This window comes from Lynx canadensis, chromosome C2 (genome assembly GCF_007474595.2).
Source record: "Lynx canadensis isolate LIC74 chromosome C2, mLynCan4.pri.v2, whole genome shotgun sequence".
Lineage (NCBI taxonomy): Eukaryota > Metazoa > Chordata > Mammalia > Carnivora > Felidae > Lynx > Lynx canadensis.
The window spans coordinates 76,985,992-77,011,817 of NC_044311.2; the positions used below are offsets into that span (position 1 = coordinate 76,985,992).

A 25,826-nucleotide genomic window follows, 5' to 3' on the forward strand; every position below is an offset into this window, starting at 1 on the left:
AGGAGACATGTTGGTATACAGTTGATAGTTGCTCATAGTACTCTCTGATTTTTTTTATTTCTGCAGTATCAGTTGTAATATTTCCTCTTCCACTTTGGATTTTTGTTTGAATTTTCTCTTTTTTTATTTTTCTTCATGAAGCTAAGACTTGTCAGTTTTGCTGATCTTTTTAAAAATCAGCCTTTCAGGGGCGCCTGGGTGGCACAGTCGGTTAAGCGTCCGACTTCAGCCAGGTCACGATCTCGCGGTCGGTGAGTTCGAGCCCCGCGTCAGGCTCTGGGCTGATGGCTCAGAGCCTGGAGCCTGTTTCCGATTCTGTGTCTCCCTCTCTCTCTGCCCCTCCCCTGTTCATGCTCTGTCTCTCTCTGTCCCAAAAATAAATAAACGTTGGAAAAAAAAATTAAAAAAAAAAATCAGCCTTTCATTTTGTTGATTTTTAGTTTTTCCAAATTTTGTTTATTACTGCACTAATTTTTATTATTTCCTTCCTTCTGCTAATTGGGTTTAGTTTGTTCTTTTTCTAGTTCTTTAAGTTAGGTTATTGATTTGAGATCTTTTTTCTTCTTTATTTTTTTTTAACTTTTAATCTTTCTTTCTTTCTTTCTTCCTTTCTTCCTTTCTTTCTTTTTTCTTCTTAAATGTAGGCATTTACTGCTATAAGCTCCATTCTTAATACTGCTTTTGTTGCCCCCTATAAATTTTGGTATGTTGTGTTTCTGTTTTCATTTGTCTCAAAGTGTTTTCTAATTTCTTATGTGATTTTTTTTCTTTGACCATGGTTAAGAATGTGTTGTTTAATTTCCACATATTTGGGGATTTTCCCATTCATTTTCTTCTGCTCTAGAATTTCTGTTTCTGGGGGCGCCTGGGTGGCGCAGTCGGTTAAGCGTCCGACTTCAGCCAGGTCACGATCTTGCGGTCCGTGAGTTCGAGCCCCGCGTCAGGCTCTGGGCTGTTGGCTCGGAGCCTGGAGCCTGTTTCTGATTCTGTGTCTCCCTCTCTCTCTGCCCCTCCCCCGTTCATGCTCTGTCTCTCTCTGTCCCAAAAATAAATAAATGTTGAAAAAAAAATTAAAAAATAAATAATAAATAATAGAATTTCTGTTTCTGTCTTTGTTGGTGTTCTCATTTTGTTCATGCATCATTTTCCTAATTTCTTTTATTTGACCATGCTCTCTTTTAGCACAGTGAGCATCTTTAAGATGATTGTTTTGCATTTTTTGTCAGGTAATTCATGCACTTCCATCCCTTCAGGATCAGTTTCTGAAGATTTATTTTGTTCCCTTGACTTTGGGCCATGTTTCTGTTTCTTCAGGGAATTTTGCGGGGATTTGTGCATTTGAAAAAACAGCTACCTCTCTCAGTTCTATGGACTGGCTTCATACACGGGGAGACTTTCATCAGTCAGCCAACTAAAGATTCTGGAGACTTCTCAAACTTGGCATGGGTATGCATCTTCTCTGGGCTTGTTTGCGTGCCTTCCCAGTTAGAAAGGTTCTCCAGTTGCTTTTTCAGGAGTTGGTAATCTTTTGCTCGCTCTGATGTTCGTCTGTGGTATTGTAGGCTTTCTGGTGCAAGAGCTCACCTCTGTGTTCTCCCATTTCCAGTGACCCCAAGGCATCCATCCAAAGTATGCCTCAGCATTCCGAGTCAGATGAGACAAACCAGTCTCTCAGGCAGTCTTTCGAATATTTGGAATGTTCTGTTCTTCTCATTCTGATGGAGTTGCTGTGGATTGGGTGTTTACTTCTGATCACACAGAAGTGTACCACCTTGGGGGAAGGGCTACAACAGGTGAAATGAAATGGCTTTCTTACCCATTCAATGTGGCTGTTCTTGGGTTTGAGTTTTTCCGGGGTACTACAACTTCTTAACTGGTTTTTGGAGGCCACATACAGGCCTTTTAGACCATATATTGTTAAGTTAGTGTCTCATTGGGGGAGCTAGATCTGGGGCTTCCTATTTAGCCATCTTACTGACCCTGTCAGCACAGAGCCCGATCCAGGGCTTGAACTCACACAAGATCATGACCTGAGCCAAAGTCAGATGCTTAACCGACTGAGTCACCCAGGTGCCCCACCAATAATTTTCTTGTGTGAAGCAAAAATCTTAAGCCACTGGGGAAGGGACAGGAAACTTTGTTTTTCAGGGTCCAGGCAAAGATTCATTGCTTCTGAGGGTAAGGTAGAAGCAAAAGCTTTCTGCGCTGGGAGGTACAGGAAACTCTCCACCATTAGCTGCTGCTACTACTACTTGTGGTTAGTATGGGGTCTGGCGTGCTGGAGGGGTTTTTGCAGTGTTCCCTTATAGATACAAGGCAGAGTTTCACTGCCACGGGGGGTTGGGGGTGTCTATACCTGAGGCATAGACATATAGGGCCTGCCTAAGACTGAGGCCAGACCAAGAGAACGAATACACTTAACACTGAGTAACAAACAACAGCAGTCTATCTCTTCAGAAGGGGCAAGGATGCAGAGAAAGAACCCCTTCTGTGGCACAGACATGCAGTGACCACTGAAAGCTGAGTGTGGAGCAGGAACACTGAATAAAACCTGAGTATCCTGGGGTCCACACTAAGCACAAAGTAGCTGTTGCCCACTGCTGGAGGAAGAGGCACAGAAAGTAACTATAGCAACAATAAAACCAGCTCACCTACTGACTAGATTATGTCTCTTTGGAATTTCAGTTTACCTGGTTGCAGGACAGAAGAATAGGCATGCACGTTTTTCCAAGAGTTACTATTCTTTTCCCTAGTTTGTATGGTTATTCTGTAGTCAGTGTGTGGCATTCAATCAAAAATTTAAAAATATATGAAAAAACCCCATCCAGTTTTAAGATACAAAGCAATGGACAGACCCAGCACCAGAGATGATTCATGTTGGAACTATCAGACAGGAACTTTAATTGTGACTAGTATGTTAAAGAATCTAGTGGAAAAGGTAGGACATGAGCATGAACAGATGAAGAATTTTAGCAGAGAAATATAAACTATAAAAAAGGGGAAAGAAGATTCAGACACATTTTTTAAAAATGTGGCGGCCCTTCATATTTGCTGAAGTGATCTATTAAAATGTTCATTGCATCACTGTTTTATTTTTTAAATGCTTATTTATTTCTGGGAGAGAGCACGTGCATGTGTGCAAACAGGGGAGGGGCAGAGGGAGGCTGGAGACAGAGAATCCCCAGCAGGCTCCGTGCTGTCAGTGCAGAGCCCAACATGGGGCTCAAACCCCTTTACCATGAGATCATGAGATCATGACCTGAGCTGAAGTCGGACGCTTAATAGACTGTGCCACCCAGATGCCCTTATCGCATCACTATTTTAAAAGAGAAAGAAAAAAAGAAATAGCCCAAACATCTATCAAGAGGAAAATGGATGAATAAACTTTGCTGGGCTATTCATTCAATGGCATAAATTCACCAATGCATTATAGAGCTTCTAACTTCAACAGGGATCAATCTCAAAAAGGAATGTTAAGTAAAATAAGTTTCAAAAGCACCTTATACATTTTCATAAAGAAGAAAAATAGTACTTTGGGGGGGTTGATAAACACTAGATTCGGAATAGTGATTAAAGTATTATAGAGGAGAATGTGAACTTGGAAGGGTACAGAGGGTATTTGAAAGTTTTTATATTTTGGAAACTATCTGACACAATCATGAAAAACATGAGATAGTGGTGGGAAAAGGGTGAATTATTGCCAAGTTACCTGTGGAGTAGAATAGGAAAGCTCTTTAGACTCTTAGGAGCTCTAGACACTGGCTCCTTTCTCTACACAGGCTCTGGATTCTAACCACGGAGGAACTACCTTGCTGAGTTTGTTAATCACTGTATAACAGTGAGTGCTGCTATGGTAATGCCCTGATTTGGGGCATGGGCCCTGGGTGAGGGGTAGGATATACTGGCATAAAATAACGTTTCTCAAATGGTGCAGTAGAGTACAGCAATTCCTAAGAGATCAAGACATAACCTACTACAGTTTACTTCCTCTCAGCATCAGTGCATCTCTGTCACTGAATTACTACCTGGCATTGTAATTATTAAATTTCTCCCTGTAGGGGCGCCTGGGTGGCTCAGTCAGTTGAGCCTCCAACTCTAGCTCAGGTCATGATCTCACAGTTCATGGGTTTGAGCCCCGCATCAGGCTCGCTGCTATCAATGCAAAGCCTGTTTTGGATCCTCTGTCCCCCTTTCTCTCTGTCCTTCCCCCTACTCACACTGTCTCTCGCAAAAATAAAAAAAACATTTAAAAAAATACATTTCTCCTTGTCCAACTAGACGGTTAGCTCTTCAAGCACTCATTCTCAAGCACATAGTAGATGCTTAATAAATATTTGTGGAAATGAGTGCCCCTTTCCAAGAGATGCAATAAAATTAGTAAAAGATAGGCAGTTACACCTCAGTACATTAAATATGTGGCCAAATGGGATCTTTTGCATAACCGATGGCTATATTACCCTTTAGAACAATGGTTCTCAAACTTTAATATGCATCAGAATCACTCCAGAGGAGTAATTTAACAAAAATTAGGTGCATGTGTGTGTGAACAAAAACATATTGGTAGGCCTTACCCTAGAGTTTCTGATTTAGTAGGGCTGGATGGGACCTGATAGATAATTTGCATTTCTAACAAGTTCCCATGTAATGGTGATGCTGCTGGTCCAGAGACAATAAGTTGAGAATCACTGCATTAGAAAAATCCTGGGAAAAAAACATGGCGATACATAATGAAAATAACAAAATCACATACGCTTTTCCTTCATATATCATTCCTTTGGGAATACTTCCTAAAGAGATTTAAAAAACAACAATAACAAAGGAAAAGGAAAAGACAAGCAAATTATTTAAAACACAAATTTTGCTACTCTGCCCTGTTGCAAATGGGGTATTAACCACCTCTGCTTCCAGATCCTAATCTGTAAAGTGGGGATAACAGTATGTTTTTAAACTGGCAGTATCTCCCATGGTTGTTGTAAAGATTAAATTGATTAGGTAAAGTGTTCAGAACAATGTCTGGCTTAATATACATTAGCTATTACTGTTTTTGGTTAAGAAATTTCAAGACTAACCATAGAAGAAAAAAGAGCTCTGAGCAGAAGACATCAATATGGGAATCATTAGGACAAAGGAGGTCAAGAAGAGAAAGCCCTGAACAACAACAACAACAACAAAGGGCTCTGAATATACTTGCCCTAATTTGTGAAAATGAAACTATATCCTAGAAGCCAAAACACTTCTTTTTACATTTAAGAGTTTACTGTTTGGTAGGTAACATCACATAAAAATCTTTGCATTGAATGGCTTATATTTTTTATTTTCCAAAATGAAAATAACTTTATTGGAATCTTTTTGGTTATAAATATATGTGTGCCAAAATATATTAAAAATCATAAAAGGTGTTCTTAAAATCCCCTCCCTTGCCTGAGATGCCGTTGTTTTAACTAATATGCTTTAAGACATCTGTCCATATTGCATTGCGTCTTTTATTTATTTTATTTTTTATTTTTATTTTGAGAAAGAAAGAGAGCATGAGTGGAGAGGAGCAGAGGGAGAGGGAGAAAGAGAGAATCTTAAGCAGGCTCCATGCCCAGTGCAGAGCCCAACCTCACAACTGTGAGATCATGACCTGAGCCGAAATTAGAGTCAGATACTTAGCCGACTGAGCCACCCAGGTGTCCCTATACTGCACCACTTTTTTTTTTTTTTTTAAAGTTTTATTTATTTTTGAGACAGGGAGAGACAGAGCATGAACAGGGGAGGATCAGAGAGAGGGAGACACAGAATCTGAAACAGGCTCCAGGCTCTGAGCTGTCAGCACAGAGCCCGACGCAGGGCTTGAATTCACGGACCGAGAGGTCATGACCTAAGCTGAAGTCGGCCGCTTTACCGACTGAGCCACCCAGGCGCCCCTGCACCACTTTTAAAGAAAGCATTTTGGAATGTAAAGGTTAGGAAATAATTATGAATTGTTTATGTTACATAACTAATATTTCTAAACTAATAGCAAAAGTTTTTTTTTTTTTTTTCCTTTTTGCTAACTAGATGGGAATAGGGATGTGGAGATGGAAGGGGGAATGCTTGAGAGAAAGCAATTTGATTAAGTTTTCTTTCTTCCCTGCCTCTCGCCATCACATTTTTATTCCAACTTCCTCTGAAAAATCAGGGCTGCAGTTAGACATTGAATTACTATCCCATTCATTGTTCTTCCTAACTAGATGTAGGTAGGGACAGGAAACATTGTGAGCTTGGGCAAGAGGAACAATTCAATGGCTTCTAATTCTATCCTGTAACTATTGTGATGTCATACTAATGGATTAAAATTCTTTAAGAAACCTGTAATACTGAGAAGATTCCAGGCACTATTATAAAATGGTAGAGAAATAGTCTAGGGACAATGTTCAAATGCAGTGATTCCTCTCCTGAACTTGCCCTGATAGTCTTTCCCCATTCACTCTACCCTTCATCTCGACTTCTGAGACACTGACAAGTTCTATAGAAACTCAGATTGTGAAATGTTTCATTTTTGTCTATCCTGAACCAATTTTTGAGACCAGGATAGATGACTGGGCTAAAATCCTAGGCAACATTTAATGTACTTTCATCTTCTGAAAATGAGGGAGAGAAGAGCCAAGGGTGAAACTAAGAGGTGTGGGGAAAATTTTTGTTGGGGAAGTCTTTTGTTTCTGTTCTAAATCATCCCCACTGTTACTTATGACCCTATTGATTATTGGTGGTTTCGAGTTAGTTTCATAATTGCCACACACTGGAAAAGGCAGCGTGTCCAAAGCCTTGCACAATAAATCTGAGATAACTCCCTCTCAGTGAAAGTATTTTGAGAAATTCCAAAATAAAGCAAAATAAAAATGCCTTATATTATCTAGATTTTAAGATAGTTATTCTACTTGTGTAACTAATGTTTACTCGTTAACAGGAATTAATTCTTGGCTCAGATTCTCATTTCAGCCTGAAATGTTCAGTGTTTGACATGCTTAAAAACTGGTCTGTCTTTGATAACTTGAAGCTGTATGAAGGGCAATTTTCTTGAACAGGGTAAATATGTGAAGGTTTTCTGTGTGTAATTGGCTCTATAAATATATAACGCCAAACACGTTTAAGTGATCTTTTCTTAAATAGCATAAGGAGAAAAAGAAGCCTTTCATTTTGTGTAAAGTTTATTGATTCATCTGTTATATAACGTCCAGGTTGAAGGTGCAGAGACAGATACCACTTGGCATACCATTCGAATGTATCATGTGAAAGTAGTTTCTATTTGAAATTTCCAAACAGATACTCCAGAACTGACGGGGAATTCCAGCAAGGTCATTCACCCATTAAAACTTTAAAGGAAAAAAAAAAAAAAACAAAGAGAAAAAAATTGGCTTTGTGTAAACATTAACCTATCTGCTGCTAGTTGTTTTTTTTTTTTTTTTAAGGGAGAGTTCAAACTGGAGATCTTTTATATTTCAAATAAAAAATAATAAATTTAATTAATTTGGAGGTTAAAGTGTATCTATTGGAGGTTAAGTGCTTATATCTCTTTTATATTGGCAAAATATCCACTGCTTAGAAAAATGGCTTTTCACTGTCTAGTCCTTAAAATAAAAGGAGACAGAGGACAGACAGAATTCTTAAAATGTTTTCATTGTGCTTTCCTTGGGAGTCATATCAGTTGAAACAGACCCAGTTCTTGCTCTTGAAGCTTTATAAACCTGCCCTTAAATGACATTGACAAACAGACAGGCATTTGACTAAGCAAACATTTGCTGGATATACATGATGAATTAAAGTATTGTCATTCTGTAAATGTCTTTTGTGTGGTCTAAATACACAATGAAATGTTGACTGTTTAGAAAATAGCAAGAGGAGTTATTCATCCACAGGCTGGCAGTTTATTCGGTCCTGATTCTTTAAATCCATATTTTAGTTAATATTAAAATTTGTGTATATGGTGCCTCATAAAATGATAGCATATTAAATTTTGTTTTAATTTTAATTACTGTCTAGCTTTCAAATCTCTTATTGTTGCACTCATGTGTGAGTCTGTAGGGCCTTTGTGAAAGATTCAGGGCCTGACCTGCAGTGTTCTGTAGAATATCATGTTTCTGTTCCCTACCATTCCATGTACTTCATACTGTTACAGGGACAGCACATGCATTCACTGTCTACTTTTGGACAAAGTAGGGCTCTTATAAAAGATGCTTATTAAATATTGAGTAGATACACAATGTTTATAAAATATCTGTAGGGTTTATCGAATAACTATGTAGAAAACATATTACATTTCCCTATAGCCCACTTTTAAAAAAGCTCTGTTACCTTTACCTCCAATATACCGTATATACTCCTCTCTTCTCCCAAACTTCTCTTGCTCCCTCAGAGGTAACTAAAGTTCTGAATTTTTTTTTGTTAATTTTCTTTTTTCAGTGGTTTTTATCACACACTGTGTATCCCCAAATGGTATATTGATTAGTTTAACATGTTTTGGAACTTCATAAAAATGGAATCCTATCATGTGTATTTTTCTGGGAATTTTTTTTTTACTCAGAATTATATTTTTATATTTATCTGTGTCAATGCACATGGCTATTGCTCATTAGTTTTCACTGCTGTATAATATTGCATTGTACAAGTACTCCAGAACTTATTAGCAGATGAATTGATCGATAGACATTTGAGATGCACCAGTTTTCAGATACTACAAACATTGTTCCTATATATACATATATTCCTGTATACGTATCTGCTACACATGTGCAAGAACTTCTCTGTCAATATTTCTCAACCTTTTCCATGTCATGGCACACATAGGAAATGATAGGTAGTGTTTGTTTCACATGCTGCCTTAAAAGAACAAAGCCGTGTCTCTGGCCTGGGAGCTTCTGCTTGGCTGGAGAGCTGAGGAGAGCCATATCTGGGCACACCTGTAACCTATTTGTTGCCTACCTGGGCACCATGGCACAGCAGTTGAGAAGCTCTGCTAGGGGGTGTGCCTGAGAGTTGAATTGCTGGTTGTAGAAACATGCTTCAATTCTTTCAGGAAATACCAAATTGCATGGTGGTATTAATAATTCCACTTACCTGACATTCAAAGTGCATGTATTCAGTTCACATTCATGAATATATATTTAAGACGAAAAGGGAATCATTGAGAATTCTACCAATCTCATGATTATGAAGGTCAAGTGGGAAAAGAAAATAATGTATTGTTTATTCCCTAGAGTATCAATTCAGATTTGCTTTCTCGAAATATGGTAATGTCAAAATTCCTTTAAAATGAGACCGCAGAGAGTTATAGGCCATGGGTGGTGTTAAGAAGTGATAACGCGCCCCCATAGTTGTTAGTTGTTTTTAATCATGAGAGCCAACAGCCTGGGCTGAATGAAATACTTGTGAGAGCTGTCATTCTATATTCTAGGTTTAGCATTGCATTAGCTTTTTTTTTTTTTTCTTAGCCTTGAAATGTAAGAGAGTGTATATAAGATGGAATATGAGAGGTGTTTGCTATATAACTTTTAGTTTAAAAACCCAAACACTTAGAAAAGAAGCTGGTGTATTTTAACCATTCTTAAAGTTGATTTTCTTTTAAACAGTAAAAATCTCTTAAGTATCAGAATTGCACTAGGATAAGAAATGATGATAATTTCTCCATTCACATGACATCAGAGTAGACCATTGATTTTACAAAAATCACTAACCCTAGATAGTTTTTCCATGACATTTTCTTTTTTTTTAATGTTCATTTTTGAGAGAGAGAGAGAGAGAGAGAGAGAGAGAGAGACAGAATCTGAAGTAGGCTCCAGGCTCTGAGCTGTCAGCACAGAGCTTGACACAGGGCTTGAACTCACGAACCATGAGATCACGACCTGAACCCAAATCGAGTTAAATGTTTAACTGACTGAGCCACCCATAAAGTTATTTTTTAAGTTCTAGGTATCCTGAATTTCAGTAGAAAGGATACATTTCAGGATAGCTGGCCATTACATCAGTGCTTCTCAGATATCTGCCCAAGAACCCCTTTAAAGAAGGAGAGAATGAATTTGTAGCCCTAGAATTTGGAAGGGGACCTCCTATAAGACATTCTATGCTTGAAATTTCAGGATTTGTCTTCAGAGCTCATGCATAGTTTGCATTCCTCTGTTTCTTTCTTTTTTTTTTTTTATATGAAATTTATTGACAAATTGGTTTCCATACAACACCCAGTGCTCATCCCAAAAGGTGCCCTCCTCAATACCCATCACCCACCCTCCCCTCCCTCCCACCCCCCATCAACCCTCAGTTTGTTCTCAGTTTTTAACAGTCTCTTATGCTTTGGCTCTCTCCCACTCTAACGTCTTTTTTTTTTTTTTTCCTTCCCCTCCCCCATGGGTTCCTGTTAAGTTTCTCAGGATCCACATAAGAGTGAAACCATATGGTATCTGTCTTTCTCTGTATGGCTTATTTCACTTAGCATTACACTCTCCAGTTCTATCCACGTTGCTACAAAAGGCCATATTTCATTTTTTCTCATTGCCACGTAGTATTCCATTGTGTATATAAACCACAATTTCTTTATCCATTCATCAGTTGATGGACATTTAGGCTCTTTCCATAATTTGGCTATTGTTGAGAGTGCTGCTATAAACATTGGGGTACAAGTGCCCCTATGCATCAGTACTCCTGTATCCCTTGGGTAAATTCCTAGCAGTGCTATTGCTGGGTCATAGGGTAGGTCTATTTTTAATTTTCTGAGGAACCTCCACACTGCTTTCCAGAGCGGCTGCACCAATTTGCATTCCCACCAACAGTGCAAGAGGGTTCCCGTTTCTCCACATCCTCTCCAGCATCTATGGTCTCCTGATTTGTTCATTTTGGCCACTCTGACTGGCGTGAGGTGATACCTGAGTGTGGTTTTGATTTGTATTTCCCTGATAAGGAGCGACGCTGAACATCTTTTCATGTGCCTGTTGGCCATCCGGATGTCTTCTTTAGAGAAGTGTCTATTCATGTTTTCTGCCCATTTCTTCACTGGGTTATTTGTTTTTCGGGTGTGGAGTTTGGTGAGCTCTTTATAGATTTTGGATACTAGCCCTTTGTCCGATATGTCATTTGCAAATATCTTTTCCCATTCCGTTGGTTGCCTTTTAGTTTTGTTGGTTGTTTCCTTTGCTGTGCAGAAGCTTTTTATCTTCATAAGGTCCCAGTAATTCACTTTTGCTTTTAATTCCCTTGCCTTTGGGGATGTGTCGAGTAAGAGATTGCTACGGCTGAGGTCAGAGAGGTCTTTTCCTGCTTTCTCCTCTAAGGTTTTGATGGTTTCCTGTCTCACATTTAGGTCCTTTATCCATTTTGAGTTTATTTTTGTGAATGGTGTGAGAAAGTGGTCTAGTTTCAACCTTCTGCATGTTGCTGTCCAGTTCTCCCAGCACCATTTGTTAAAGAGGCTGTCTTTTTCCATTGGATGTTCTTTCCTGCTTTGTCAAAGATGAGTTGGCCATACGTTTGTGGGTCTAGTTCTGGGGTTTCTATTCTATTCCATTGGTCTGTGTGTCTGTTTTTGTGCCAATACCATGATGTCTTGATGATTACAGCTTTGTAGTAGAGGCTAAAGTCTGGGATTGTGATGCCTTCTGCTTTGGTCTTCTTCTTCAAAATTCCTTTGGCTATTCGGGCCTTTTGTGATTCCATATGAATTTTAGGATTGCTTGTTCTAGTTTCGAGAAGAATGCTGGTGCAATTTTGATTGGGATTGCATTGAATGTGTAGATAGCTTTGGGTAGTATTGACATTTTGACAATATTTATTTTTCCAATCCATGAGCAGGGAATGTCTTTCCATTTCTTTAAATCTTCTTCAATTACCTTCATAAGCTTTCTATAGTTTTCAGCATACAGATCCTTTACATCTTTGGTTAGATTTATTCCTAGGTATTTTATGCTTCTTGGTGCAATTGTGAATGGGATCAGTTTCTTTATTTGTCTTTCTGTTGCTTCATTGTTAGTGTATAAGAATGCAACTGATTTCTGTACATTGATTTTGTATCCTACAACTTTGCTGAATTCATGTATCAGTTCTAGCAGACTTTTGGTGGAGTCTATCGGATTTTCCATGTATAATATGTCATCTGCAAAAAGCGAAAGCTTGACTTCATCTTTGCCAATTTTGATGCCTTTGATTTCCTTTTGTTGTCTGATTGCTGATGCTAGAACTTCCAGCACTATGTTAAACAACAGCGGTGAGAGTGGGCATCCCTGTCGTGTTCCTGATCTCAGGGAAAAAGCTCTCAGTTTTTCCTCGTTGAGGATGATGTTAGCTGTGGGCTTTTCATAAATGGCTTTTATGATCTTTAAGTATGTTCCTTCTATCCCGACTTTCTCAAGGGTTTTTATTAAGAAAGGGTGCTGGATTTTGTCAAAGGCCTTTTCTGCATCGATTGACAGGATCATATGGTTCTTCTCTTTTTTTTTGTTAATGTGATGTATCACGTTGATTGATTTGCGAATGTTGAACCAGCCCTGCATCCCAGGAATGAATCCCACTTGATCATGGTGAATAATTCTTTTTATATGCTGTTGAATTCGATTTGCTAGTATCTTATTGAGAATTTTTGCATCCATATTCATCAGGGATATTGGCCTGTAGTTCTCTTTTTTTACTGGGTCTCTGTCTGGTTTAGGAATCAAAGTAATACTGGCTTCATAGGATGAGTCTGGAAGTTTTCCTCCCCTTTCTATTTCTTGGAATAGCTTGAGAAGGATAGGTATTATCTCTGCTTTAAACGTCTGGTAGAACTCCCCTGGGAAGCCATCTGATCCTGGACTCTTATTTGTTGGGAGATTTTTGATTACCGATTCAATTTCTTCGCTGGTTATGGGTCTGTTCAAGCTTTCTCTTTCCTCCTGATTGAGTTTTGGAAGAGTGTGGGTGTTCAGGAATTTGTCCATTTCTTCCAGGTTGTCCAATTTGTTGGCATATAATTTTTCATAGTATTCCCTGATAATTGTTTGTATCTCTGAGGGATTGGTTGTAATAATTCCATTTTCATTCATGATTTTATCTATTTGGGTCATCTCCCTTTTCTTTTTGAGAAGCCTGGCTAGAGGTTTGTCAATTTTGTTTATTTTTTCAAAAAACCAACTCTTGGTTTCGTTGATCTGCTCTACAGTTTTTTTAGATTCTGTATTGTTTATTTCTGCTCTGATCTTTATTATTTCTCTTCTTCTGCTGGGTTTAGGCTGCCTTTGCTGTTCTGCTTCTATTTCCTTTAGGTGTGCTGTTAGATTTTGTATTTGGGATTTTTCTTGTTTCTTGAGATAGGCCTGGATTGCAATGTATTTTCCTCTCAGGACTGCCTTCGCTGCGTCCCAAAGCGTTTGGATTGTTGTATTTTCATTTTCGTTTGTTTCCATATATTTTTTAATTTCTTCTCTAACTGCCTGGTTGACCCACTCATTCGTTAGTAGGGTGTTCTTTAACCTCCATGCTTTTGGAGGTTTTCCAGACTTTTTCCTGTGGTTGATTTCAAGCTTCACAGCATTGTGGTCTGAAAGTATGCATGGTATAATTTCAATTCTTGTAAACTTATGAAGGGCTGTTTTGTGACCCAGTATATGATCTATCTTGGAGAATGTTCCATGTGCACTCGAGAAGAAAGTATATTCTGTTGCTTTGGGATGCAGAGTTCTAAATATATCTGTCAAGTCCATCTGATCCAATGTCTCATTCAGGGCCCTTGTTTCTTTATTGACCGTGTGTCTAGATGATCTATCCATTTCTGTAAGTGGGGTGTTAAAGTCCCCTGCAATTACCACATTCTTATCAATAAGGTTGCTTCTGTTTATGAGTAATTGTTTTATATATTTGGGGGCTCCGGTATTCGGCGCATAGACATTTATAATTGTTAGCTCTTCCTGATGGATAGACCCTGTAACTATTATATAATGTCCTTCTTCATCTCTTGTTACAGCCTTTAATTTAAAGTCTAGTTGTCTGATATAAGTATGGCTACTCCAGCTTTCTTTTGGCTTCCAGTAGCATGATAAATAGTTCTCCATCCCCTCACTCTCAATCTAAAGGTGTCCTCAGGTCTAAAATGAGTCTCTTGTAGACTGCATTCCTCTGTTTCAATATATTTTCCTCCAAACAAAATTGATGTTGCATACAGATCTATTTTGTGGTTTCAAGTATCTCAGTTTGAGAAGCATGATAACAGATGGGATCTCATTTCCCAAAGGCCTTTAAATTAGAAGTGATTTCTTGTAAGAAAATTTTGATTTCTGTAATTTGGGTAATTTGAGTTCCATTTAGGCTTTACTGAAGGTGAAAAAGTTCTCTTGAGTGACCTCCTTTGCCATCAGCATTTCTCTTGTTAACTGTCTTATGGACTTTTGTCTACCCTCATTTTTTGAACAGTGCATTTGATGGAACCCTTCTTCTTTGATCTTTCTTTTATCTTGGTTTCCAGGAAATTGCCATGTCCTACTTATTTTCTATCCCCTTTGACCATTCCTTCCCTGTCTCCTTTGCTACTCCTCTCTCCCCCTAATTGTGTTTCTGTCCCATGGCTCAGTTTTCGATTCTTCTTCCTCAGTCTCTGTCATCTTTCTCAGCTACCCCAGTTCTGTGCCCTCACCAGGACTGTCACCCTGTAATGTCCAAATGCCTTTTGGACAATTGAGCTTGGACATTTTAGGGTCACTTCTTACTTGGCATTTATAAACTTATTCATATCCCCAGTGCCTTGCATGGAGCCTGGCATGAGGGTACCAGCAAATACTCATGAATGGATGAATGGATGAATGAATGAATGAATGAATGAATGAACTTCATTCCCTTTTAAATAAGCTTCCCCCTTTCAGTTCCATCTTTTGTCACTGGCATCACTGATCTTATCTCTGCTTTCTGCTATTGCAAGTATTTTGTTGATTTTTTTTCTTTTGAAATGAATCTCATCTCCACATTAGCTCGTTTCATTGTATTTTCATAACTTTTACCCTAATGCACCTCATGCCAAGATTACTCCCAGTTTCCCATCTGGCCTCTTTGATTCTAATCCCTCTTCTCTCCAAGCCATTGCCCCTGCAACTGCCCTAATAGCTGTTTAATATTTATTTATTGGTTTATGAAATTTTTTATTTTTGAGATAATTTTAGGTTTATAAAAAGTTGCAAAAATGGTACCTTCACTCAGTTTCTCCTGATGTTAACACCTCTCATAACTTTGGCTTGTTTGGCTTTGGCTTAATTTCAAAATTAAGAAATTAACATTGGTGCATGACAACTAAAATCCAGACTATAAGTTTTCACTAGACTTTTTCCTAGTGTACTTTTTCTTTGCTTATTTTAGAGAAAGAGGGAGACAGTAAGGGAGAGGGCAAAGGGAGAGGGAGAGAGAGAGAGAGAGAGAGAGAGAGAGAGAGAGAGAGAGAGAGAGAGAGACGGAGAATCTTAAGCAGGCTCCATGCTCAGCACAGAGCCCGATGCAGGGCTCGATCCCACGACCCTGGGATCTTGATCTGAGCCAAAATCAATAGTTGGACTGCTCAACTGACTCAGCCACCCAGGCACCCCACTACTATACTTTTTTCTATTCCAGAATACAACATTGCTATTTAGCACACCTATCAATTTTTAAATAGGTAATATCAACTTTGGTGAGAATTCAAAACAGACAAAAGGATATAGAAGTTTCCTTCATACCTCTGAACTATAACTATCCTGTCTCTTCCTTAAAGATGACCCATTGTTTCTGGTTTCTTGGATATTCTTCCTAAGAGATTCTCTGAGTACATAACTCATATACATATACACACATACTCTTTCATACATACACAAATAGTTGCATTCTAAATATGCTGGTCTATATCTTTTTTAAAATTTGTTATAGTTTCGTTATTTTAATCAATAACACAAAGTTGCTTCTTTTTTTTTAAATTCTAGTGTCTTATTGGATATCTGTACTGTAATTTGATTTGCCAGTTCCCTACTGATTGACCCCTTTTACCTTTGCAAACAATTCTCTCTGTAGTGAATATCCACGAACATACATCATTTTACATGTGTATGTTTTTAGTTACTACTAGGTAAAAGGGAATGCGCATTCATAATTTGATTGCCAATTTGCATTTTAGAGTTTCCACCATTTTATCCTCTATTATTTCCCTATAGCCTCACCAAAATTGTGTCTTATGAGACTTTGAATTTTGCCAATTTGATAGGTTAAAATATAGCTTAAAATTATGTCATTGTACCTTCAATTTATATTTCTCTTATTAAAAATGAGGTGGAGTGTCTTTACATATATTTAAGAGCCATTTACATTTTCTTCTGTGAACTCTTCATATACTTTCCCATTTTTCAATTAGGCTATTAAAGCACTACTGTTATTATTTCATTTTCTTGCTTTAAAATCCTTTAATTCTTGGGGCATCTGGGTGGCTCAGTTGGTTGAGCACCTGGCTTTTTTTTTTTTTTTTTTTTTTCAACGTTTATTTATTTTTGGGACAGAGAGAGACAGAGCATGAACGGGGGAGGGACAGAGAGAGAGGGAGACACAGAATCGGAAACAGGCTCCAGGCTCTGAGCCATCAGCCCAGAGCCCGACGCGGGGCTCGAACTCCCGGACCGCGAGATCGTGACCTGGCTGAAGTCGGACGCTTAACCGACTGCGCCACCCAGGCGCCCCGAGCACCTGGCTTTTGATTTCAGCTCAGGTCATGATCTCGAGGTCCGTGGAATTGAGCACCCCCTCCCCACTGATGCTGTCAGCATGCAGCCCGCTTAGGATTCTCTCTTTCCCTCTCTCTGCCCCTCCCCTACTTGGGCACACACGCTCATGCTCTCTTTCTCTCTCAAAAATAAACTTTAAAAAATAATCTTTTACTTCTTTCTATTTTCTCCTGTGTTAAGTTGAAGTCCTAGTCCCCCTTTTAGGACTACATCATATGTTTCAACCCCAGTTTCACACTACTTTCCAATAAGCACTATCGCTCTGACCAGTTGGGTTTTTATACTCTCCCAAGGGTGCCCTGTGCTCATTCCTTCCACCATGCCTTCTTTCATAGTGTTTCCCCTATCTCCCTCTCCATTCACATATCCTCTTTTGAGACAGAATTAGTTGTCACTTCCTTCAATGGGATAAACTTTCTTTTAATTTCAAGTAGACTTCTAGAAAGAATAATTAACTGATAGTTTGTAAACTTTTTTTTTAAGTTTGTTTGCTTATTTATTTATTTAATTATTGAGAAAGAAAGAGAAAGACAGTGCCAGTTGGGGAGGGGCAGAGAGGGAGGGAGAGAGAGAAACCCAAGCAGGCACTGCTTTGTCAGCATAGAGTCCAAGGCAGGGCTCAATCTCTCAAACCATGAGATCATGATCTGAACCAAGATCAAGAGTCAGACACTTAACTGACTGAACCATCCAGGCACCCTGATAGTTTATAAACTCTTAACAAAGAAAATGATAATCATTGAGACAGCACCAAACTATTAAAAAACAAAAAACAAAAACTGCTCATATCAACCTAACCACATCTCCATTTCCAGTATGGTGTGGACACATCTTTATTTATTAAGGCATTTTATTCTCTTGATATGTGTGAGAAATTAAAAAAAAAAGTAAGCTGTATGAGAGTAGGTGGTTTGTAGCTGATCAAACTTGTGTACCCAAAGAAGTTTCCTTTTTTATGTTTATGTATATATTGTGTGAGAGTGAGCGTGCATTGGGGAAAGAGAGAGAGGGAGAGAGAGAATCCCAAGCAGGCTCCATGCTGTTAGCTCAGAGCCTGATGTGGGGCTTGATCTCACCAACCATGAGATCATAACCTGAGCTAAAGTCAAGGGTAGGATGCTTAACCAACTGAGCATCCAGGCGCCTCCCAAAGAGTTCTGTTTCATGATCAGTGTCAAACTGAAGATCTCTAATAACAAAAATCTGTCCTCCATTTCAGAACTCTGTTTTTGATCTTGATTGGTCAATGTTTATTTACTAATAACTTGATGGATACATGAGAATTAAGTAAATGCAGTTAGGCTTAAAAAAGGTACTTCCTATGACAGTACAGAGGCATGATTAAACATAATCTTAATCATTGGGAAGGATGGGCTAAAACAAATAAGGTGAAATTTCAATTGAACATAAAGCTCTGCATTTCATCTCCAAAATTAGTTGAAAGAAAGAATGAGGGTAGAGTCAGGCACCTGGTGTGATATAGTTTGTATGACAAAAAGTTAGGAGTCCACCAAGTGTAGCATCAGAATAAGGAACTTAGTAGTTCCACAATTAGTTTTTTCTTTATCAGACTTCATTTGGAGTATACTATTCAGTTTTGGTATTATATTTTCAAAGGAAATTAATTTTGAAATTAAAGTACCTGTATTATGTTTCTATTGCGGTCGTGATGAATTATCACAAACTTAGCGGACTAAAGCAATGCATATTTATTATCTTACAGTTCTGTAGGTGAGAAATCCAACACAAAGGGGTGCCTGGGTGGCTTCGTTAGCCCCCTGACTCTTGATTTTGGCTCAGGTCATGATCTCACCGTTCATGGGATATAGCCCCGAGGTGGGCTCTACACTAGAAAGGTGGAGTCTGCTTGGGATTCTCCCTCTCTCTCTCTCTCTCTCTCTCTCTCTCTCTCTCTTTCTCTCTCTCTGCCCCTCCCCCACTTGCACACGTGTTCTCTGTCTCTCAAAATAAATAAACATTAGGAAAAAAAAAATCCAACACGGATCTCAATAGGCTAAAACTGTGGTATCATCAGGGCTGCATCCCTTTCTGGAGGATCTAGAAGAGAATCTGTTTTCCTGCCTTTTCTAGCTTCTAGTGGTTCCCTTCCTTCCCCTTCAAAGCCAGCAGAAGCAAGTCCAGTCCTCACTGACCACAGCTGAGAAAGGCTCACTGCTTTTAAAGGATTCGTGTGGTCAGATTGGCCCCATCTGGATGTTCTCCCCATCTAAAAGTCCTTAACCTTAACCACATTGCCAGAGTCCCTTGTGCCATGTAAAGTAACATATTTCACAGCTTCTGGTGATAAGAGAATGGACATCTTTATGGGGGACCATTATTCTGCCTACCACAGTTCTAACTGCAGAAGATCACCAGGATAGAGAAGGGGCTAATTGGATAGAGAAGCAGACTAAGAAGAATTGAAGATGATCCCCAAATATGTTGCCTAGGAGAGAATGAGATAATGTTTATAAAGTGATTAGTGCAGTAAGTACATAATAAATGGTTTCTGCTTCAACAGCTAATGCTACAAATTACAGAAATACAGTAGCTCAGAAGAGAAAGAAGCTTGGGGATGTGGAAGAAGATGAAGCAGCATAACATTTTATCTTGCCAAGAACAGAATTCGGGATCCACTTTTACTCTTTAGGTAAGCAGGTGTTTTCAATGTCAGAAAGAACTAAGTTTAACAAGAACTCTGCATTATTCCCCTAACTAGTGAAAGAGAGGGAATGAAGGTGGGGGAGAATCAACTTTCTGGCCTCTTTTTTGCCATGATTGCACAATGTATAGATTCTAAGGACAAGAGAAAACTTTTATTAAAAGAAAACACGGTTTTTGAAGCTCAGAGGAACGACTATATTAGTTTTTCCCCCAGGAACATATGGGAAAGAAACGTCCTCAGAAACCAAAGCCCAACTATCAGAGATTATGAGATTTTTCAGGCTCACCTTATGATCATCCTTGCGTTTGTCTCTTTAAACACGTTGAACTCGACCTTAAAGAAGCTGCTGCTAAATAGTGGTCAAGCAGTAGTTAAATTAACAAACCCTCCCACCTCGCTCCACTGGGTGGTAGCTTCCAAGGCCACAGTAAACGTGTCTCAATGTGAATCTGATCCAGAAACAGCCAGGAAGGGAACAAAGTTTAGTCTGTGAGGAAATAGGTGGCTGCCGGTAGTTTCATGCTGTCTGTCCAGATTTCACTTTGCTGTGTGGTGTAAGTAATTTTTTTTTAATACATTCCAATGTAGAAAGATTGTGGGAATAATTTCCATCTTAGATTAAAATAAGGTCTTGCCTGGTGTAAATCTTGTGTAACTGCACTTAGTTAAAAGAAAGCTTCAGCATTTTAAAAAATGAAGAGGAACACCATGAAATTTTTCAGCAGGTGTTCTGCTAAAACGGGTCCTGCTTGCATAAGATGGCTTTTAATGTCTTGTCTTTGGCTGAGTGAAGATGTTTGCGGCCAGAAAATAATACCTAGAAATAATCTTAGGTAGTGCTTAGATTTCTCCCCTGTGCTCTTTCCAGGGGCTTTTCCTTTAGTTCAGGTTCATGTTACAAGTTTATGTTAGCAAATATTTAATAGTCTTTCAGACAAACTGGGGGTTTTGTGATCCAAAGAAATGAAATGAATGGAAATAAAGTAGAACTTAATACAATGTAATAAGCTGTTGAGAGCCTAGATTTAAGAACAGCATGAAGTGTTTTCAAAGGGGAGGGACTTGGTGAACTAGAGGGAAATGGCAAGCAGCTTTAGGAATTTCACGCAACTTTGTAGAAATCTGTTTTAAGATTTTGACATGCATACTAATTTCCCAGTCTAAATTCCCAGTACAATAAAATTTCATATATTAAATTGGAATTGTTGTATTTCAGCTGTTGCAGTTCAACGTTGATAAAGATTCCAGGAACTACACACATCGTTACACAAACATTGACTTTATTGAGTGCGGCTCTAAGAATGTTAAGTTTGCATTTGGTGTTGGAGAAGTTGATATTTTCTTTTTCTGTTTTGCCACATGTATTTAAAAAAAACCACTCCTGGTACAGGACAATTTTATGACTTTTAATATAGAAACAAAGTTTGATGTCGTTAATATATAAAAGTTATAAATGCCACCTGTTAGCCAGCAGCCTTTCAAATCAATCAAGGAGTGCTGAGGATACACATTGTTTATGTAGAAGTAAGTACACATGGTTTCCCCTTTCCTCTGTCTTTATCTCAGATCTCAGGGACATCCAGTCTGTTTCTCTAGACTGCCTCATATTTCTGCAGGACTGAGCGGAAGCCCAGATGATGGTAATTGGCCCCAACTGACCATGGGTGGAATAGAAGCCCGAGACACACTGTCCTAAGCAGGTTCTAGGACTGTAATAAAGTGAAACCTTTACTCACCCTTTAGCTTGCTGAATCTCCATGATTCTTGGTTCCTGAGCTGATTCATTCCTCCCACTCAATAGCCTCTCCTGGGCCAGGTTACTTATAGTTGTTGGTTGTTGGTGGGCAGTGGTGGAAAGGTCCTAGGAAGGGAGCCAGCATGGCAGGTGGCTCTATTGCCAGGGAAGAAGCTCTTTCAATCTTTTAACAACCTGGAAGGCCATACAAGGGTGTACCAGCTGAATCGTAAGACCATTTTGGATATTTTTTCATTTGTTTTTCTATTTTTAATTGACATTTTTATAGTTAGGGTTCTGTCTAAGCCTGAGGTCTGGTTGGAAGGCTCTTTGGTGCTAGGAAAGGACACAAGGCCACAGATGAAACTTTGGTTCACTGCTCCTGGATGGAAAGGATTTGGGACCTCACACAAACCCTAAACCACAGGATGGTGATGTTCTGTTCATCCTCAGGTGTCTGCTAAGTCATGCCCCCCTCCCTTCATGGGAGCTGAGTAGGAAGGGTGCCCTTTTTCTTTTTTTTTTTTTTTAATTCCAATGTAGTTAATGTATAGTGTTATATTAGTTTCACTTGTACAATATAGTGATTCAACAATTCTATACATTACTCAGTTCTCATCATGCTAAGTGTACTCTTAATTTCCTTCACCTATTTCACCCATCCCCCCCCCCCCCCCCCCCATACCGCTCTGTTTGATCTCCATAGTTAAGAGACTGGTTTTTGGTTTGTCTACCTTTTCTTTGTATATTTGTTTTTTTTTTTTTTTTTTTTTAGAGAGAGAGCTCATAAGCAGGGGAGAGAGGGGCAGAAGGGGAGGGAGGGAGGGAGGGAGAGAGAGAGAGAGAGAGAGAGAGAGAGAGAAAGAGAAGGAATCCCAAGCAGGCTCTGTTGGAGTCCTGATGTTGGAGCCCCAATGTGGGGGTTGATCCATGCTGGACCCTGGGATCATGAACCTGAGCTGAAATCAAGAGTCAGACGCTCAACCAAATGAGCCAACCAGGAGGTCCTGTTTTGTTTCTTACATTCCACATATGTGTGAAATCATATGGTATTTCTCTTTCTGACTGGCTTATTTCACTTAGCATTATACTTTCTAGATCCATCCATACACACACACACACCACATCTTCTTTATTCATCTATTAATGGACACTTGGGCTGCTTATATAATTTGTTGTAAATTATGCTGCAATAAACATAGGAATGCATGTAACCCTTTGAATTAGTGTTTTTGTATTCTTTGTGTAAATACCCAGTAGTGCAATTGCTGGAGCATGTGGTAGCTCTATTTTTTTTTTTTAATTAAAAACTTTTTAGTTAATTTATTTTGAGAGAGACAGAGAGCACAGCAAGGGAGGGGCAGAGAGAAGGAGAGACAGAATCCCAAACAGGCTCTGCGATGTAAGCACAGAGCCTTATGCGGGGCTTGAACTCACAAACCTTGAGATCATGACCTGAGCTGAGATCAAGAGTCAGACACTTAACTGACTGAGCCACCCAGGCGCCCCAAGGTAGCTCTGTTTTTAATGAGGAACCTCCATACTGTCTTACACTGTAGCTACACCAGTTTGTATTGCCACCCACAATGCACGAGGGTTCCTTTTTCTCTACATCCTCACCAGTACTTGTTGTTTCTTGAGTTTTTTATTTTAGCCATTCTGACAGGTGCGAGGTGATATCTCATTGGGCTTTTGATTTGCATTTCCCTGATGATGAGTGATGTTGAGCATCTTTTTATGTCTGTTGGCCATCTGTATGTCTTCTTTGGAGAAATACCTGTTCATGTCTTCTGCCCATATTTTAATTGAATTTTTTTTTTTTTTTTTTTTGGTGTTGACTTGTATAAGTCCTTCATATATTTTGGATACTGACCTTTAATTGGATATGTCATTTGCAAATATCTTCTCCCATTCAGTAAGTTGTCTTTTAGTTTTGTTGATTATTTCCTTTGCTGTACAGAAGCTTTTTATTTTGATGTCCCAATAGTTTATTTTTGCTTTTGTTTATCTTTCTTCAGGAGACATATCTGTGGTGTGAAAAATGCATGTTATGACTTCAGTCTTTTTGCATTTTTTGAAACTTGTTTTGTGGCCTAATATGTGATCTGTTCTGGAGAATGTTCTGTGTACACTTGAAAAGAATGTGTATTCTGCTTTGTTGTTCTGGCCAATGTCAGAAAAATTACTGCCTTGGCTCTCTTTAGGATTTCTATGGTTTCAGGCCTCACATTTAGGTCTTTGATCCACTTTGAGTTTATTTTTGTGTATGGTGTAAAAAAGTGGTCCAGTTTCATTCTTTTGATTTTTTTTTTTTTTCAACGTTTATTTATTTTTGGGACAGAGAGATACAGAGCATGAACGGGGGAGGGGCAGAGAGAGAGGGAGACACAGCATCGGAAACAGGCTCCAGGCTCTGAGCCATCAGCCCAGAGCCCGTCGCGGGGCTCGAACTCACGGACCGCGAGATCGTGACCTGACTGAAGTCGGACGCTTAACCGACTGCGCCACCCAGGCGCCCCCAGTTTCATTCTTTTGTATGTACCTGTCCAGTTTTTCCAACACCATTTGTTGAAGCGACTTTTTCCCATTGGATATTCTTTCTGCTTTGTTGAAGACTAATTGACCATATAATATAGATTTATTTCCAGGCCTTTTATTCTGTTCTATTGATCTATGTGTCTATTTTTGTGCCAGTAGCATACCGTTTTGATTACTACAGCTTTGTAATATAACTTAAAGTCTGAAATTGTAATATCTCCAGTTTTGTTTTGTTTTTCAAGATTGCTTTGGCTACTCAGAGTCTTTGTGGTTCTATACAAATTTTAGGATTGTTTGTTCTCGTTCTGTGAAAAATGCTGGTGGTATTTTGATAGGCATTGCATTAAATGTGTAGATTACTTGGGGTAGTATGGACATTCTAACAATATTTGATCTTCCAATTAATGAGCATGAAATGTCTTTATATTTCTTTGTGTCATCTTCAATTTCTTTCATCTATGTTTTATAGTTTTCAGAGTACAGGTCTTTTACCTCGTTGGTTAAGTTTATTCCTAGGTATTATTTTTGGTGCAGTTGAAATGGGGTAGTTTTTTAAATTTCTCTTTCTGCTGCTTCGTTATTAGTATATAGAAATGCAGTGGATTAGGGACACCTGGGTGGCTCAGTAAGTTCAGCATCAGACTCTTGATTTCAGTGCAGGTGATGATCTCGTGGTTCGTGAGTATGAACTTAGGGTACTCTCTCTCCCTCTCTGTATCTCTGACACCCATGCTTGCTCTCTTAAAATAAATAAACTTTAAAAATGCAATGGATTTTTGTACATTGATTTTTATATCCTGAGACCTTACTGAATTCATTTATCGATTCTAGTAGTTGTTTGGTGGAGTATCTCAGATTTTCTACATAAAGTATCATATCATCTGCAAATAGCAAAAGTTTTACTTTTTCCTTACCAGCTTTTTCTTATCTGATTGCTATGGCTAGGATTTCCAGTACTATGTTGAATAAAAGTGATGAGAGTGGACATCCTTGTCTTGTTATTGAACTTAGGGGAAAAGCTCTCAGTTTTTCCCCATCAAGTATGATGTTAGCTGTGGGTTTTTCATATGAGGCCTTTAATATGTTGAGGTATGTTCCCTCTAATCTTCATTGAAGGTTTTTATCATGAATGGGTGTTGTAGTTTGTCAAATGCTTCTTCTGAATCTATTGAAATTATCATATGGTTCTTACCCTTTCTCTTGTTGATGTGATGTATCATGTTGATTGATTTGTGAATATTGAACCAGTCTTGCATCCCAGGAATAAATCCCACTTGATCATGGTGAATGATTTTTTTTAGTGTATTGTTGGGTTCAGGTTGCTAATATTTTGTTGAAGGTTTTTGATCTATGTTCATCAGAGATATTGGCCTGTAGTTCTCTTATTTGGTGATGTCTTAATCTGGTTTCCGTGTCAGGGTAATGTTGGCCTCATAGAATGAATTTGGAAGCTTTCCTTCCTCTTCTATTTTTTGGAAAAGTTTAGGAAAAATAGGTATTAGCTCTTCTTTAAGTGTTTGGTAGAATTCAGCTGTGTAGCCATCTGGTCCTGGACTTTTGTTTGTTGTGAGTTTTTTGATTATTGATTCAATTTCATTACTGGTAATTGGTTTGTTAAAATTTTCTATTTCTTCTGCTTCATTTTTGGTAGTTTATGTGTTTCTAGGAATTCATCCAGTTCTTCTAGATTGTCCAATTTGTTGTCATATAATTTTTCATAATATTCTCCTACAATTGTTTGTGTTTTTGTGGTATTGGTTGTTATTTCCCCTCTTTCTGATTTTGTTTACTTGAGTCCTCCCTCTCTCTTTTTATGAATCTGGCTAGAGGTTTATCAATTTTGTTGATTTTTTTTTCAAAGAACCAGTTCCTGGTTTCATTGATCTGTTCTATTGTTTCTGTTTTTTCATTTCTGTATCATTTATTTCTGGTCTAATCTTTATTGTTTCCTTCTTTCAGCTGGTGCTGGTTTTGAGTTTTGTTTGTTGTTTTTTTCTAGGTCCTTTAGGTGTAAGGTTAGGTTGAGTTGTTTTCTTGTTTCTTGAGGTAGGCCTGTATTGTTATAAACTACCCTCTTAGAACCACTTTTGTTAATTAAAATAAAAACAAAACCACTTTTGTTTTAGACCATTGTATTTTCATTTTCATTTGTCTCCATGTAATTTAATCTGTATGTATTTGTGGT

General features: G+C 38.5%; 1 protein-coding gene and 1 long non-coding RNA gene across 3 annotated transcripts in view; both read left to right on the forward strand.

Annotated features, from left to right (window-relative positions):
- The window catches only part of LOC116738311, a 31,778-nt gene extending 12,429 nt beyond the window's left edge, over positions 1–19,349 (forward strand). Inside the window, exon 3 of the long non-coding RNA XR_004344090.1 lies at positions 19,225–19,349. This is a non-coding gene — a long non-coding RNA (uncharacterized LOC116738311). The remainder of the gene's footprint in view (positions 1–19,224) is intronic.
- A 9-nt stretch (positions 19,350–19,358) lies between these two features.
- Positions 19,359–25,826, forward strand: part of MAP3K13 (mitogen-activated protein kinase kinase kinase 13) — a 145,229-nt gene continuing 138,761 nt past the window's right edge. For both annotated transcript variants that reach the window (XM_030329139.1, XM_032594722.1), the window contains exon 1: positions 19,359–19,922. The gene's annotated coding sequence lies outside the window, so the exon portion shown is untranslated. The remainder of the gene's footprint in view (positions 19,923–25,826) is intronic.